We start from the raw sequence: 17799 nt of genomic DNA on the forward strand, positions 1-17799 counted from the left end.
AGGTGTTGATCCATTAACGGGGAGTTCTTTTATTTTCTGTCTATCATGTCTCTTAGCTGGTTATCTCCATAATGAGCTTTATTTCTGGAGAAGGACTCTGATGTTATAGCCTCCACTGATCTCTCCTTCCTGCAGGGAATGTTTCAGTGATCATTGTGGGCTAAAATAATAATAATTTTAATTTATAAGTCGCCTATCTGGCCAATGGCCACTCTAGGCGACATACAACTCAATTAAAATACATCATAATAAGTACAGTACAACAATAAAACAGTAAAACAGTGACAGTTCAGAGTAGCAGGCAATTAGTCAAAAAGATTAACCCTCCCCGGAAGTCCCGAAGGCCTGTCTGAAAAGCCAGGTCTTCAAGGCCTGGCGGAATACATTCAGGGAAGGGGCATGTCGAAGATCATATGGGAGGGAGTTCCAGAGAGTGGGGGCCGCCACTGAGAAGGCCCTCTCTCTAGTCCCCACCAGCCTAGCTGTTTTAGTTGGTGGGACTGAGAGAAGGCCCTGTGTGGCTGATCTTGTCGGGTGGCATAATTGGTGGCGTTGGAGGCGCTCCATCAGATAAACTGATAAAAGATTTTCTTTCTACAGTTTCCTTTCTACAAGAATCATTGAACAAAAGGCCAAACACCTATGAAAGTTTAAATGATGCTAAAAATAAGAGACATGGGCAACAAACCAGCATGAGTTGCTATACTAGGTAAAGCAAAGGTTCAGCTAGTTGGTATTCTGCATTTAGCTGTGAATTGTTTGGTATCATTAACCCATCCACTGCAATTAGATTTTTAAGTATGCATGGACACCCCACAGCCATCCTCATCTGTTTTTGAACTCATTAAATTGGTTGCTTTTGCCTCACATCTGGTTTGATGTAGACATAACATATTGACTGATCTCTTGAGTTAGGAGGCTGGAAATACTCTGGAGGCTGGTGTGCTATTCCACTCTCATACATAGGTATCTTTCCATCCTCCAGTCCTTTTTAGTTTTGGAACTGACTTGTGATATAGTGTTATCATTCTCATCATTTATTTAATTTAATGACATCTGTGTGCATGGCGCTTTACAAGGTACAATAGGATAGATCCCCGCCTAATACCTACACAGGAGCCACTGGAGTGTTCATTAGCCATAGCTATCCCCATCTACAGTACAGATACCTGCTTGTACCGAAGGTTTCAAACTGTGTTTATGCCTAACTATGGCTGGTGAAAACATTGATGCAGACAATCAAATAATTTAAAATTTTAGAGGCCAGTGTTCCATGCTTAGAAGCCTGGGGGACCTTCCCCTTGGATTTTTGTTCCCTCTTCTATCTTTCAGAAGTAGATGCCCTTTATGACAATTTTCCATTGGGTGGAGTATGCAGTATTTTTATTGGGGGTGCACTTCAGTATCCTCTTGAGTCAAAAACAAAACTTAACTAGGCTGCTTTAAAAGTATTGTCACACAGATGGAAAAAAGGTTGGAAAGGATGGCAGAGTTGAATCTGTATCATTTTGGTGTTTGAGAAATCTTCATTCAGATCATTAATTATCTGGGTGGTAAGGTAAATGACCTATATGGTGATAATAGGGTGGGTTATACTGCCAGCATTCAGCAAAGCACTAGTGAGTTATATGTACATTCTCTGAAGAAATATACTATAGTTCCAGTGACTAGTAAGAATAACACCAGGTGTTAAGAGCCCAGAGATGCTTCTCCAGGCTATAGGACATTCCCTATATCACAGTGGGATCTAGGATCTTAAGGGTTTGTGGTCCTGAACCTCCTACGGCTTTTCTTAAGTGCTTCAGGCAGAGAATGAAATGTGTTCTTCTCCACGTGGAAGCTGTGTTGTTGAAATCCTTATGGTTTCTCTCTATGCCTGCAAAATGTAAATTGGCTAGCTAGGCTTTATGCATTAGTTCTTCCATTTAAGTTAACTAGCACACTCCTCTGTGATATTTGTCTGGCTGCTTGATATTTATCAGCCAATTTCTAGTGTTCTCATAGTGTGGCACAGCTTTTCCCATCTGAGTTCCCTTTAGATGTATTAGACTACAAGTTCTAGCAACCTCAGCCAGCCTACCTCTTATTCCATCACAGGGTGTGTGTCATTTCAGCACAAATGGGCCTCAGGTAGGTTTTAGTAGGGGGATGCTAAATTTATTCCAGTTTGTCCAACCACTTCACCACTGGCCCACCTCAATATAGTCTAGGGGCAAAACATCAGCCTGGAGAGAGAATATGTGGCTGGCTGCATGGTTGAGCATCTTGCAAGTCATCATTTAGTCTCTATTTTGCTTAGCATTAGAATTCTATACATTAAGGTTATTAGTCCTCAACATGTTTACTCATGAGCAGATGTATTTAGGTTCATAACCTAATTTTTTATCTTCCAGTTGGCATCCCCTTGGGTTAGCTTAAGTATAATAACTCTCATTGTTCAATTCCAGTAAGTATCGGAAAATAGCAAAACAGTAAATGGGGCACATGGTAATATTTTATATCAACTTTTTAAACAAAAGAAAGCCAGTTGTATCAGTCTAAGAAAGCATAAACTGAATAGCATGTGTGCTGCATATGATTCTTGCTACCAGCTTAGATCCATTCTGTGATGAAATGCAGTTTGTAGCCTCTCAGAGATTTGCAATTCAGTCTCTGTTACGAAGAACCTGGTGTGTGGATTCTCCCAGCTCTGCAGGCTAAGAAAATTGCATTTCATTACTAAGCGTACTGTAAGACAACATCATTTTTTAAACATGTTGTCCTTTTCTTACTATGCATATGAATATTACAAGAAAGTATTTGTAGGAATACATAAAATGACTTGCTGGATCAGAAAGAGATCCATTCTGTTTCCAAGAAAAGCTAGATAGATTTGTCTGGAAGGTCTCAAAAGAGGACCTGGAGACAATGGCGATCCTCCATTGATTTCCTTTAGCCTTTGGAATATCTGGGCATGTTTCTTCTATACATGAGGTTATGTTTGACTATCCTGACTAAACATCATAGATAGATCTATCCACTAGAAACTTAAAAAAAATATTATTTAATACAGTGGTCATCACAGTATCTCCTAATAGTTCTGCAGGAGCCTGAACCATACAATTGTTTAAGCTTTAGGACCAATTAGAAAAAAGTTCTATAGGATTGTGCTCAGGCAACTGTAATTGTGGGATAAAATCAATAGTGGGTCCACTGTTAAGGCCCACTATTCATAAATTAGATGCCATACGAAAGCTACATGAAACTGCATCTACCTTGTGGCTACTTTACATAAAATGAAAAGGAGGACGTTATCAAATTTGCAGATGATAAAAATTGGGAAGGATAGCTAGTACTTTGGAAGACCGAAACAAAATTCAAAGGGATCTTGATAGGCTGGAACATTGGGCTGAAAACTATAGGATGAAATTTAACGGATAAGTACAAAGTTCTACCCCTAGGAAAAAGAAACCAAATGCACAGTTATAAGATGTGGGATGCTTGGCTCAGCAATCCTACATGCGAGAAGGATCTTCGGAGTGTTGTTGATCACAAACTGAATATGAGCCAACAATATGATGTGGCTGCAAGAAAAGGCAAATGCTATTCTAGGCTGCATTAACAGAAGTATAGTTTCCAAATCATGTGAAGTATTTGTTCTCCTCTATTCAGCACTGGTTAGGCCTCATCTTGAGTGCTGTGTCCAGTTCTGGTCTCTGCACTTCAAGAAGGATGCAGACAAACTGGAACAAGTTCAGAGGAGGGCAACAAGGATGATCAGGGGACTGGAAATAAAGCCCCATGAGGAGAAAGAACAGGGCATGTTTAGCCTCAAGAAGAGAAAATTGAGGGAAAATATGACAGCACTCCTCAAGTACTTGAAAGGTTGCCACACAGAGGAGGGCCAGGATCTCTTCTCGATTGTCCCAGAGTGCAGGACAGAGAATAATGGGCTCAACTTACAGGAAGCCAGATTTCATTTGAACATCAGGAAAAATGTCCCAACTGTTAGAGCAGTGCAATAATGCAACCATTTATGGGAGGTGGTGGGCTCCCCAATACTGGAGGCCTTCAAGAGGCAGCTGGACAGCCACCAGTCTGTTATGCTTTAATTTGGATTCTTGCATTGAGCAGGAGGTTGGACTCGATGGCCTTGTAGGCCCCTTCCAACTCTATGATTCTATGACATGGATCTCAGGAAGGTGCTTTGGAATAGTTTATTAGAAACAGATGTATGCTGTAGAGTAATGTGCTTTTGGTATATTTGCCCATATTCTTGTGCACAAGTTGTGTTAGCTGTGCATTTACAGGTATTGTGATATAGATCAAGACTCTCCATATGTTTGTTTTCCATGTTGAGGATGTTGTCATCGAGGAAATCATCTGCCATCCACTGCATATAGCTCACAAAATACAACAGCTGCCATATTGGTAAAATTTGAAGCAGCCTGTGTGTGCCAGACAGCTTGTGTGAAGTAGTCCTTCGAAACTACAGACACATCAACTCAATCAACCATTGTATCTGGGAAGTACTGCCTGTTATACAACGTCACTGTATGTCTCGGTGCCTCTCCAATTACTGCGGTGGTTGTGGGAATTCCTAGAGACTGACAAGCATGCCATATACACTGTTATAATGGGAAAAATAAATTGTGTGAATTGGTCCTCAGAAGCCTTTGTGTGTGGGTGTGAGTGAAAAAGAGAATAGTTGCTATAGGTGTATGGAGAAAAGGAATTGACAGAAACAAAAACAAATGTCTAATATGCTTTCCAGGAAGCAGGATGAGAAAGCAGGAAAATATTGGATCATACTCATCCAATTGCTAAGGCAAGGTGGGATTTCAGCTGGGAAATTGCTATAATCCTTTTATGCTGATAAATTTGGATCCAGCAATATGTGTTCTGAAAGATGGATAAGGAGGCAGTTTCAGCAGAAGTCTCACCTCTTTACATTATCAATAGTGGGGTTGATTTGATTTAAATCAGATTCATATAATTTGTTGTTATGTGCTTTCAAGTTGATTACAACTTACGGCGACCCTATGAATCAGCAACCTCCAACAGCATCGGTCATGAACCACCCTGTTCAGATCTCGTAAGTTCAGGTCTGTAGCTTCCTTTATGGAATCAAACCATCTCTTGTTTGGTCTTCCTCTTTTTCGACTCTCTTCTGTTTTTCCCAGCATTATTGTCTTTTCTCGTGAATCACGTCTTCTCATTATGTGTCCAAAGTATGATAATCTCACTTTCATCATTTTAGCTTGTAGTGATAGATCTGGTTTAATTTGTTCTAACACCCAATTATTTGTCTTTTTTGCAGTCCATGGTATGCGCAAAGCTGTCCTCCAACACCACATTTCAAATGAGTTGATTTTTCTCTTATCCCCTTTTTTCACTGTCCAACTTTCACATCCATAGATAGAGATCGGGAATACCATGGTTTAAATGATCCTGATTTTAATGTTCAGTGATACATCTTTGCATTTGAAGACCAACCCTCGCTCAATGCAGAAATCCAAATTAAATCCTACCTGACAGGTGGCTGTCCAGCTGCCTCTTGAATGCCTCAATGTTGGAGAGTTCACCACCTCCCTAGGTAATGGGTTCCATTGTTGTACTGCTCTAATTGGTGTACAAAGCCTTATACAGCTTGGGACCAGGATACCTGAAAGACCATCTTACCCCTTATATATCCAGTCGATCACTGCGCTCTGCGGTGAGGGGCTCCTGCAGATACATCTTATCAGGAAGTTCGTTCTGCACAATATAGGAAATGGAACTTTAGTGTGGTGGCACCTACCCTGTGGAATTCCCTCCCCTTAAATATTAGGCAGGCACCATCTCTGCTATCTTTTTGGCGCCTTTTGAAGACTTTCCTCTTTCAACAAGCCTTTTAAGTTGAGACCTATCCCAGTCTGCGTCTGTGTTGGAATTGCTTTTTAATATGTTTTTTAAAAAAAACAAAACCCTTTAAACCCTTTTTTAAAGATGTTTTAAAAGCTTTTTTTAAAAAATGTTTTTAACATTTTGTTTTAATGTATTCTAGGGTCTTTTTATGAAGTTTTAAAGTGTTTTTAGCGTTTCTGTTGGCCGCCCTGGGCTCCTGCTGGGAGGAAGGGTGGGATATAAATCAAATAATAAATAAAATAAATAATGGTTAGGATGCTGTGCCTGATGTTCAGTCAAACTCTGGCTTCCTGCAGCTTGAGCTCATTGTTCCGTGTCCTGCCCTCTGGGATGTTGGAGAAGAGATCCTGGCCCTCCTCTGTATGACAACCTTTCAAGTATTTGAAGACTGCTATCATACCTCCCCTCAGTCTTCTCTTCCCAAGGCTAAACATGCCCAGTTCTTTCAATCTCTGTTCATAGGGCTTTGTTTCCAGTCCCTTGATCATCCTTGTTGCCCTCCTCTGAACCTGTTCCAGTTTGTCTGCATCCTTCTTAAAGTGTGGTGTCCAGAACTGGATGCAGTACTCAAGATGAGGCCTAACCAGTGCTGAATAGAGGGGAACCAGTACTTTACACAATTTGGAAACTATACTTCTGTTAATGTAGCCTAAAATAGCATTTGCCTTTTTTGAAGCTACATCACACTGTTCGTTCATATTCAGCTTTTGATCAACCACAATCCGAAGATCCTTCTCGCATATAGTATTGCTGAACCAAGTATCCTCCATCTTATAAATGTACATTTTTCCTAGGTGTAGAACTTTGCACTTATCTTTCTTAAATTTCATTATGTTATTTTCAGCCCAGTGCTCCAGCCTTTCAAGATCCCTTTGAATTTTGTTTCTGTCTTCCAAAGCACTAGCTATCCGTCCCAATTTTGTATCATCTGCAAATTTGATAAGCATTCCCTGCACCTCCTCATCCAAGTTATTAATAAAAATGTTGAAAAGCACTGGGCCCAGGACTAAGCCCTGTGGCACCCTGCTCGTTACTTCCCCCCAGTTTGAGAAGGAACCATTTATAAGCACTCTTTGAGTACAATTATGTAGCCAACTTGATCCACCTGTTGTTGTTCCATCCAGCCCACATTTAGTTATCTTGCTAATCAGAATATTATGGGACACTTTGTCAAAGCTTTGCTGAAGTCAAGATATATTGTGTACCCAGCATCCCCACAGTCTACAAGGGAGGTTACCTGATCAATAAATGAGATAAGATTAGTTTGGCAGGATTTGACTTTGATGAATCCTTGTTGTCTTCTGGAAATCACTGCGTTGTTTTCAAGGTGCTTACAGATTGCCCACTTTATAATTTTTTGTCAGAATTTCCCCAGGGATAGATGTCAACCTGACTGGTCTATACTTCCCAGGTTTTTCTTTTTTGCCCTTTTTGAAGATAGGGACAACATTAGCCCTCCTCCAGTCATCCGGCACTTCATGATCCTCCATGATTTCATGAAGATAATAGACAGTTCTGAGAGTTGCTCAGCCAATTCCTTCAACGCTCTTGGATGCAGTTTGTCGGGCCCTGCAGATTTGAACTCATTCAAAGTGAGTGGGTATTCCTTGACCATTTGTCTATCAATCCTGTCCCTTTAACTTAATGTTTCATCTTCACCTTTGTCTTCCTTGTTCATTGTCTGGAAAAGATCTAGAAGCTTTCCTGCTTTTTCAGCTCCCAACTTATTTCTCAGTTTAGAATGAATTAGTCCCAAGGAAGAAAAAATTCTCTTTACACCTGCAGAACAGGCTACTGCTGTTAAGAGCTGGGTTACCACTTCAGGGTTCTCCTCCTTGTTTAGATCTACTCATCTCCCCAAATTCTCTGTTCATTGACCTTTATCTTTGCATTTAGAGAGAGGCAAGGCCTTGAAAGAGAGAGAGAGAGAGAGTGCATTTCATGTACACCACCTGCAAAATAGGACTGATCAGGTTATTGTCCATCTCCACTGTTGACATATTCATAGAATATAATTAGAAGTTGTATAATTAGTTTTTATGAGGATATCTTTGACCTAGGCTGCTTTTTTACTAATTGTTTTAAGAAAATTTTGAAATCCGATTAAAAAAAAAATCAATTTAAATGGAAAAGATTTTATACTTTTTTTAAAAAAAATCATTGATTTTTATCAACCCTGATCAGTAGTATATTTAACAAGGGGGAAATTGGGCAGGTTCTTTGGTTTTACAAACTTGGCTTCATTCTTCAGTCTTGTCAGGAAATTCAGTTATTATAGTGGGAAAGCCAGATGCTATTCACTGTATTGACCAGGTGATAATTGTGTTGAGGGTGGGAAAAGAGAAAACGTACAGTGAACTTTCTTCTTTCTAGGCTCGAGTTACAAAATCCTCAGATGCCCAGTCTGTTCAGGGCATCTTTCTAGCTCTAACTGCCAGATTCAGGGTGTGGTGCTTTTCTATTCTTCCAGAAATAATAGGCTAATTTGGCAAAATCTGTAATAAGCTACTTTCTTCTTCTGGCCTTCACAGCTTTTCCCTGCAGCACTTGCAACTGTCAGTAGAAACTTTTTAATTCTTTATTTCTTTGTGGAAATTTTTTAATTTCCTCTTCTCCCAGGCATTTTAGCATGTGTTTTTAAATTTAAATTGTTTTTAAAAAAAATTAAATTGTGTTTTTAAATGTTTGTGTGTATTTTAAAATTTGTGTATTTGTTTTTAATGTTTTTAATTGCTGTAAATCGCCCAGAGAGCTTCCACTATGGGGCAGTATATAAATGTAATAAATAAATAAATAAATTTCATAAGTTCATTAGTAACAATGAATGGATATCAGTTGAAAATAAAGTGTTAGGCAAGCTTGGCAGTTCCATAGTTTTTAGCTTGAGTTTACTAAATACAGATAAAATAAACATGCTATATTAAATCACTTTCTAGGGCATCAGAAATTTTTCCAATGCAAACTGAAAATTTCCCAGAAAATTCTCCAATTCACTGGCAAAAGAAGAATTCAGCTACCTTCCTACTACATGTATGTCCTGATCCATTTATGTATACCTCCTGTTTACCTATAATCAGTGCTTGGAAAGTTAATTTTAAAAAGGAACTAGTTCAAGTTCAGATTCATCCTGTCTAAAAAGGAACTAGTTGCAGTTCATTTTTGCCCTTTACAAAACAAACTAGTTCAGCTCAAGTTCATCCAAATTAACTTTTTTGTTCATAAAAATATCTTCCTCCCCCCCAATAATCAGCAGCACAACAAGCTGCTGTGCTGAAGTATAGGTTCCAAAAATAAACCAGTATTACACAAGTAATACAATATGTGCCAGACAGAATGACAACAGGTGAAGCTTCCTCCATAATTGTATTAACATACTAGAAAAGGCTTATCCTATTTAGTTTGTGCCAGCCACAGAGCTGTTAAAGGAACAAGGCATCATTCGTTCCTGTACCTTTGGAAGAGTTAATCTCTTCAGCAGGGGAGATATAGAAACTGCCTCACATTCCTTTCTTCAGATTGCTTAGCAACAGTGATTAAGAGGCTAAGCTTCTTTAGCAACAGTGGTGGCTCCATATCTGCCTAATAATCCTTAGAATGTTGCCTCCACATTTTATTTTATAACTTTTCTTTATAGATATCCAATTGATTGACTTTTTTAAAATTAAATTAAGAGTCTAGGCCTCCTACTAGACTTGGGAGTAGTGGTGGGAGGGAATTAAACATGTTATGATTTGCCAGGAATGTGTCTATCTGCCTCATCTTGGCAAGGAAGAAGAAACGCACCACTGCATCTGTATTCCTGTTGTCCATGCAGCCTGTGGCGGAAGGGTGGGCAAAATTAATGATTAGGCCAGTGTTATCAGGTGATGACAGTGGGGATGGCTTGGGATCCATCAGATCCTGGGTCGGCTCAGCTCCATCCCAGCCCTGGAACATCCTTTTTCATGGCCTTCCATGGGCTACTAATACTTTCACTCGCGCAGATTTTCAGTGGGTGAATATGGGGCGGGGTTGAGCTGGGCAGAGGCAGCCCCATCAACCCCAATGGCATTTGGGTGGTACCTTAACACATCTGTTTTTCTCAATGCAGAGGATGCTCCCTTAAAGATCTCGTACCTTCTCTGTGCAGCCTCCTTGGAAATGACTATTCAGTATTCAGCTCCTGGCTGGGTCACGAGGCATATAAGCCCGGCTGCCCTTTGGGTCCTTGGGAACAGCTGCAGCACTAGAGGGACTGAAGAAGACCTACCCTGGGAGTGAGTCTCAGAGCATCTGGGTGCTTGCTGCTTGCTCCTCTGGGTTGCTGTCTTTTGAGACAGCTGACGTTCCTGGTAAGTTCTGCAAGGACTGGGACTCCCTGCCTGACCCTGGCTCCAGAGAGAGGCTGCAGTTAATCTTGCAGCCTCTTGCATCAGCTCCTGGCTGGGTCAGGAAGCATATAAGCCCAGCTGCCCTTGGGCTGTGGGTCTACCACTGGTGGGGTCACCACCAAAAAGGAGTCACTAAAGGGGGGAGTCATGAGGGCGAGGGCGCTACCCTCTTCTATTTCTTTTTTTCTGGAAGGCTGGAAGATGGCCGCTCCTCGCTAAGACGTTGTTTTATTAGCTCCTGCAGTATTGACTGATAAGGAGAATAAGCCGTGGTTTTTTAGTTTATTATTTTGCCATTCTTTTGTTTTTATCTGCCTGTTTTCATCTGCCTCTGCCCAACTAATTTAGCTGGTAATTGACTAAAAGATTAAAGAAAAGTGGAAACACTTACTCTTGCTTCTGTTTCCGCCGTTAATGAACTGTGCCAGTGATTGATTGCTGCAACTGCTGCTTATTGGTAGTACATCCGTCCTTCGCTGGTTTCAAAGGCTTGGGATTGTTTTTCTACTTGGCTTTATCTTGGAATGCTTAAGATATGAAATAACATGCGTTTTGGTTTGGCCATTTGACTGTCTCTACGCTTGTGGCCTTGGCTGGTGATACTGCACGCCAGGCGCTGAATAGGAACAGCAGACGATAGACTTACAAGTTAAAGAGCTAGGTTCCTGTTTGTCATTATGGTCCTTACAAGAAGGAAATACAAGCAACTAGGAATGATTCCTATGACAGAGGATATATCGTTGGTCATTAAAAAAACATAACCAAAGCAAAATTACTGTTTTCTATGGCATCAAGTTGACAATTACATCTGTTATAGGCCCCTTGGATACAACGAATTTAGAGAAGGAAGAAAATTGCTTAGAATGGACACTTGGTCCGCAGTGTCGAATGAAAGCGTTATCTGGAGACAGTGGAAAGACTAATGAAAGTTCTCTTGCGGTGGAGATGGAGCTTGCTCATTGTCCCCCCTGCCATCCTCAGCCAGTTTCCAGTATCTTGGCCAGCCCTCAGGAGCTCCCCAGGGACGACTGTAATTTTTTGTCATCTCAGCCTCTTCTTCTTGTCAGTCTACCAATCCAGTCGAAGCTACATCTGATGGCTCAGATTCTAACATGATGGTTGAACTTTTAAACTCCCATCTTGAGCTGCTTAAAAATATGAAAAATATGAAATATGAAAAATATGAAAGCTGCTGTGAATTCCAGGAAGAGTTCAAAAATGAATTACAAAAAATTGTTTAAATTGCTGGAGTGCGAAGAAAGGCGGCGGGAAACTGTGGGTTAGCGGAGCAACAAAGACAACAAATCTCAAAGCAATAGGGGTGATCAAACATCAGAAGGGGTCTGTTGTGTAGGAAATTTAGATACTACGACCCCTTGTGAGGCACAAACAGCTCTGTTATACCACCAGAAAAATATGTGTCTAGTCTCTTCTGTAACAGTCCCCTCAACTGATGTTGAGGTGTGCAATGACCATATAAGCTCTGGGCCTCTTAATACCTGAGAATAGGAAGTGGAGCCTACAACTTGACAATAGGACCCGGGTTTTTACTAATTATCCCAAACCCTACGGCCAGCTGTTGCAGTGGGACCATAAAGTTCATTTATCAAAGTTTTTATCACCCGTAGTTAAGATCTTGCTGAAACCAGACTCTTTTAAGAAGATTGAATATCTTTTCTATAACAGTCAGTCGGCGCGGGCTTTGGTCACTTTTGCTGGGGCTTCTACCGTGAACTTAGTCCTTTCTTGTAAGCACATCTTTTTAAGAGAGGGTATGGAGATTAAACGATATTTCAGAGATATTTCTCCTCCTATATCTGATTCCACGGAGAAAGGTCCTATGCCCTGGGTGTGGAGGGTTTGCTGATGGAGCAAGCCCTACCTTGGAACCACTGATAGTGGAACCAGGATTGGGCAATTTGGGGGCGCCGGATGCTGGGATTACGCACAGTAGCGGAGGAGGCTCTGTGTGTGAGAGGGGTTTAGGTTTAGAGAATTTCCTTCCGGAAGAACTTGTACTTATTAACCGCTTTGGGCAGCTTCCGGAACAGGAGCAATGTGGGATTCTGGCTAAGCTGGTGGCCCTGACATCTGTGCTTACTAGTTTGAGTACCCATGATAGGAAGCCGAATCTAAACGACCCATATCAAATTTTGCCTGAGGCAAATGTTAATAAGCCTGGGTTAAACCTCATTTGTCTTGAGAAATCCATGGCTCTTGATCTGGGGGTTACCGGTTTAATCCAGCCTTGCAGGGGAAGCAGGACAAATCACTCCGTTGAAGGATATTCTGTTTAAGCAGGGTTATTTAGCAGTAAATCCTGATATAGTAGTGATGCAGCCATCTGAGAAGCCAGCAATTAGGGACCCTGTGTGTTTATACAAGGGGGAGAATTTGCATGTGCCATCACAACTGTCGCCACCTAAAGCTAATGAGGATATACAACATCTTTCGTTTTGTTATGAAGGTATAATATCGGAATCGAAACCCTTTGATTGGCTGGAAGTATGCTATTTGGATTCTCAGGAATGTGGCTCCCCAATTCAAAAGAGTAGTTCCTTGACACCTGTAACTCATTTGAGTGATTTAGGTATTCAATCTACCAATTGTTGTGTTTTGAAGCTTTCCATGGAAATTGAGGAGCAAGACTGACTGGAGATATTGTTGGTGTCCTCCTTTTTAAAAGTCCTTTCCTGGAACATTGCGGGGTGGAATTCTAAGAGTAAGGACCCAAGCCTCGTAGCCTATCTAAACAACTTTGATATTATTTTCCTACAGGAAACTTGGTGTAGAGATCGTCTTTATTGAGGGTTTTGTCTCGTTTAGTATTCCAGCATTGCCAAGTAAGAATAAGGGTAGATCTAGGCAAGGGTTGTGTACTTTGGTTTCCTCTGTGCTAGACGCCAAATTAGTTGAAGTTCCGGTTCAGGATTTAATGGGGAATGATTTGATGGTTTTGACTCTGTAGAACTAAGGCCGATTCAGCTGTCATTACTTGGATGGATTTTAAGAAACTTACTGTCAAAAAAAACAGGAAGCTGCTCGCGACTCTTGGCGTATGCTTGCAGCTGCAACTGTTACATGCAGCACCAGGTCCTTTTGGTAGCTAGTCAATGGGACCTTGACTAATCGCAAGGAAAGCCTCGACTGTTACATATCTGCCAACATATGGGAGGAGCATTTCGAGTGGTTTTTAATAATGAGGATGTTTTAAGTCCTAGCCTCCCCTTTTCTGTCTCGTCTGAAATCCCACAGTGGCATCCGGTTGATCCTGATGTCATCGTTGATTTGCTTACGCTACTTAAGAAGGGTAAGGCAGCTGGACCAGATGGCATTCTCCCGGAGATGCCGCATTGTAACATAAGTTGGTGGGCCTCTATGTTGGCCTCTCTATTTACGACAATTAATAAATCCGGGTTGATTCCGATATCCTGGCTGAGAGCTTACATTGTACCAATCTATAAGTGCGGCTCAAAAAGCGATCCAAATAATTATCGGCCTATTCGTTTGCTCTCTGTGGTAGGTAAGATCTATGCTGGTTACTTAGGTTCTAAGCTAAAGTTGTGGGCAGACGCTAATCATATCCTGGGCCAGGAACAGATTGGTTTTAAATCAGACCATTCCACTCTTGACCATTGTCTGGTCCTGTCCCAGTTGGTGTACAAATATGCGGTGTCCCCTGGTGGCAAATTGTTCGTGGCCTTTGTTGATCTAAAGTCAGCTTTTGACTCAATTGTGCGAAGTTGCCTATGGAGCAAATTATATTCTCTAAGTATTGATAGGAGAGGTTTGCTCCTGATAGCGGCACTGTATCGTAACGCCGTGATACAAGTAAGATGTAACTATCGTGGTCATCTCACTCGCGAAATTTGCTCTACCTGAGGAGTAAGGCAGGGGTGTGTGTTAGCACCTATTCTTTTTAATTTATACCTGGCTGACCTCCCTAATGCTATGAGTTCGATTCAATCCCATTCCCCCAAATTAGGGAACGATAAAGTGTGCATTTTGCTATATGCGGACGATGCAGTTCTAATATCACTTACCAGGTTAGGGTTAAAAAGATTGCTCTCAGGCTTTGCGGCCTATTGTAATGATAACTTTTTAACAATTAACCACGTAAAATCAAAGGTTATTGTGTTCTCAAAGCGGAAGGTCAGATTCCCCTGGTATTTAGGTTCTGGGAGAGTTGAACAGGTTAATTCCTATAAATATCTGGGAATGTGGTTTCATGAGTCGGGTAGTTGGAAACCACAAGTTAACTATATAAAAGCCAAAGCTGGAAAAAATCTGGGAGCAGTAATACGATTTTGCCTTTCTAACGGTGAGAGATAAGTTCCAGCAGCTATACGCATAATTAGGACAAAAATTGTTCCGATGTTGCTGTATGGTGCCCTGATTTGGTCCCCATACTTTAAGGAGTCCTTAGAAAGATCTCTGCATGCTGTTTTGAGATCTATACTTGGTATCTGTAAATGTGTTTCAGGGGTTGTTCTTATGCTGGAAGTGGGATTAAATTCTTTGAAATGCTTAGCATGCCTTCATACAATTTATTACTGGTTACGCTGTTTTTTTAAGCTTTCTCCAAAGTCTTATGCTCGACAGATTTTAAATAACCCTGTTAATGCAACGTGGCCTAAACTGGTTAGGCTGAAAATTGAGTCGGTTGGTCTTTTACCCCAAGAATTGTTACAGATGGACCTCCAAATGGCCAAGATGTTGGTTAAAATCTAATCGATATAGATAATCAAGAATTGGTGGCAGCTGCCATGGGGCCGTGCTCTCCCAGGGCATTGGGACTGCCCGTTTTGCCCTGCTTGGAAGGGATGTGATATCTGTATTGGCTCTCTATTCCTAAGTATAGGCGGGCCTTTACCTTGGCTCGTTGTGATGCCCTTCCTTCGAGATTGTTGGAGGGCAGATATGAAAAGATCTCAAGGAATCTTTGATTTTGTCCCTGTGACGTGCAAGAGGTGGAGATGATCACGCATGTCCTTTTTAAATGCAAATTTTATGACGTCTCAGGAGAGATATTTTAAACTCTATTTTTTAAAATTACTCTGGGCGATCGGCCAGTACAATTTTAACGATTCTTATTCAGGGCTCCGATGAATCAGTTACCTTGAATGTGGCCAAATATTTAAATCGAGCAATGATGATCAGAAAGGACATGATGGGTCCGAAGGCCTGATTATATGCTACCTGAAGTCATCTGATGGTTTACAGCTTATAGTTACCTTGTATTGTAAGTACTGTAAGCCAGCGCGCACTGTAAGAGATTTTGAAAGTGTACAATTGTAAAATGTATTTGTCTGTGTATTTGTATCTTGCTGTGAGTGCCTGCTGTGGGCTGTTGACTATGCAATAAAGGCTATTGATACTATTTCTTTTTTCCTAACCAATCTGGGGGTGATTGGTAATGGGGAGGGCTTATGGCTCATGTGTAGTTCCTGCGCAGGGTGAGACCCTGTGCGGTGAACTGAATGATGGAAGAAAGTTCCCAGATGCTTTCAGAGTGAGAGTCTGTAACTGGCAGAAGGCTGGTGTGAGACAGAGGGGGAGTAGATGTGCCCTGTGTGAAAAATATTGAGTAGGTCTGACTTTTCCCAATTCCCTACTGGGATAATTGGCTCAGATAGGTTTTGTTGGTGCACTCTTGTTGGTTCCATATCAGGTGTTTAGGAGGAGTCTTAGTAAGGAGGGACATGGGTGATGCCACCCCAATTTCAGTGATCAGGGAAGTATAGCCATGGGGGATGAATTACCATAGAAGATGAGTGCAAGGCTATCTGCGCATTGTTCTTCCCTCCCATTCTTCTCATGAATGGGTTCCTCGTTGAGCATCTGCTGTGCCCACTGGCCTGTGTGTGTTGTTTTTTAAGGTCAGATCGATTCACAATAAGACCATACTCATCCATGATTTGATCATGGATAAGGTGCCGATTTGGTGTGCATTACCAAGACCTGGGTGGGTAAGCTGGGAGGAGTTGATCTGACCCAGCATCACCACCCTGGATACTTGGTGCAACACCAGCACAGGCTGCAGGGACGGGGGGGGGAGGAGTTGCTGTGGTCTAAAGAACTTCCATCTCTGTCCCCAAGAAAACACTCTGTGTTGGAGCTGGCTGTGAGAACCTTCACCTTGTGTTGGCCCAAGGAGACAGGAAACTAGGGTTGCTGCTGGTGTACCATCCACCCTGCTGCCCTGCACCTTCTCTGACTGAGCTGGCAGAGGCCATCTCGGTTGTGATATTGGAGTAGCCCAGAACAATAGTCCTGGGTGATTTCAGTGTCCATGCTGAGGCTGCCTCTAGTGTTCCGGCTTGAGACTTCATGATCTCTGTGATGACTATGGGGTTGTCTCAAGTTGTCACTGGCCCGATGCATAGGGCAGGACACGCCCTTAACTTGTTTTTTTCTCCAGATGGAGGAAAGGGTGGTGGATGTCACCCCATTGTCATGGTCAGACCACTTCCTGGTGAAGTTTGGACTTGTAGCTCTGATCCTTCCCTGCAGGGGTGGTGGACAGATTAAGATGGTCCATCCCCGGAGACTCAAGGAATCCACTGGATTCCTGAATGCCCTGAGATAGAGCAGGTGACCCTTTTAAGGCCCTTGTCACACTGTGGAACAGCGAGGTGTGTCAGGTTCTTGACAGGGTTGCCCCCGAATGCCCTCTCCGGCATTGTGGAGCCTGGTTTGCACCTTGGTACACCAGTGAGCTAAGGGCAATGAAACAGGCTGGACAGTGGCTAGAGCGCAAGTGGCAAAAGAGGTGCTGTGAGGCTGATCGGGCACAAGCAAAACATCATAACCGTGCCTACTGTGTGGCAGTGAGGGTGGCGAAGAAGTCCCACTTCTCTGCCTCCATCGCATCTTCAAGTAGCCGTCCAGTGGAGCTTTTCCATATTGTCAGGGGTCTGTTGACATCAACTGTGTGCATTTGATTGGACTATTGCAATTTATATTTAATAATTACTTTGTCTCCCTTAGATCTGCAGTTTTCCTGGGAACAAAGCTGCTGACTTGATAATCACTTACACTTCTATATAATTTCCACCTCTGTAACAACCATAATTGTACATGTGGTGGGGGTGAATGTCTAATTGCTTGTTGTTGATTTGTAAATACAATAAAGTAATACCAGACTGAAGTAAATGTATCTGTTTTCTTCCGGCCACTAACCAATTTTCTTTTTTCAGCTAACATTTTTAACAGGGTCACTTGTCACACTTGAATGTACCACCTATGCAGATCTAGATCTTTCAGATCTTTCTAAGCTCTCGCAAGAAGTGGCTTTCCTGCTGTTAGAAGGAGACAAATAAGATCCTTATTTTTAAAACATTTATTGCGTAAAGAAAATATATTAAGAAGAGCAAGTTGTGGTGTCAGTTCTATTACCTGGTTCATGATGATCTGTATTTCATCAAAAATGTTTCCCCAAAGGTTCTGTACCCATATATGTGGTATATGCAAATAGAAACCTATTTCTCCACATCCCCTCTCACATATACTAGATTGTGTTTTAGTAATGTGATATAATTTC

General features: G+C 41.7%; 1 protein-coding gene and 1 long non-coding RNA gene across 2 annotated transcripts in view; one reads left to right on the forward strand and one right to left on the reverse strand.

Moving 5' to 3' along the window:
• The window catches only part of DPYSL3 (dihydropyrimidinase like 3), a 122175-nt gene that overhangs the window by 26929 nt on the left and 77447 nt on the right, over positions 1-17799 (forward strand). The gene's annotated exons all lie outside the window — the stretch shown is intronic.
• On the reverse strand, positions 2572-10849 carry LOC133380185 (uncharacterized). Its single transcript, XR_009761377.1, has 3 exons — positions 10648-10849; positions 5662-5736; positions 2572-2696 (listed from the first exon to the last, which is right to left on the reverse strand). It is a non-coding gene; the product is annotated as an uncharacterized LOC133380185 (long non-coding RNA).

Source organism: Rhineura floridana, chromosome 3, assembly GCF_030035675.1.
Source record: "Rhineura floridana isolate rRhiFlo1 chromosome 3, rRhiFlo1.hap2, whole genome shotgun sequence".
In the NCBI taxonomy this organism is placed as follows: Eukaryota; Metazoa; Chordata; class Lepidosauria; order Squamata; family Rhineuridae; genus Rhineura; species Rhineura floridana.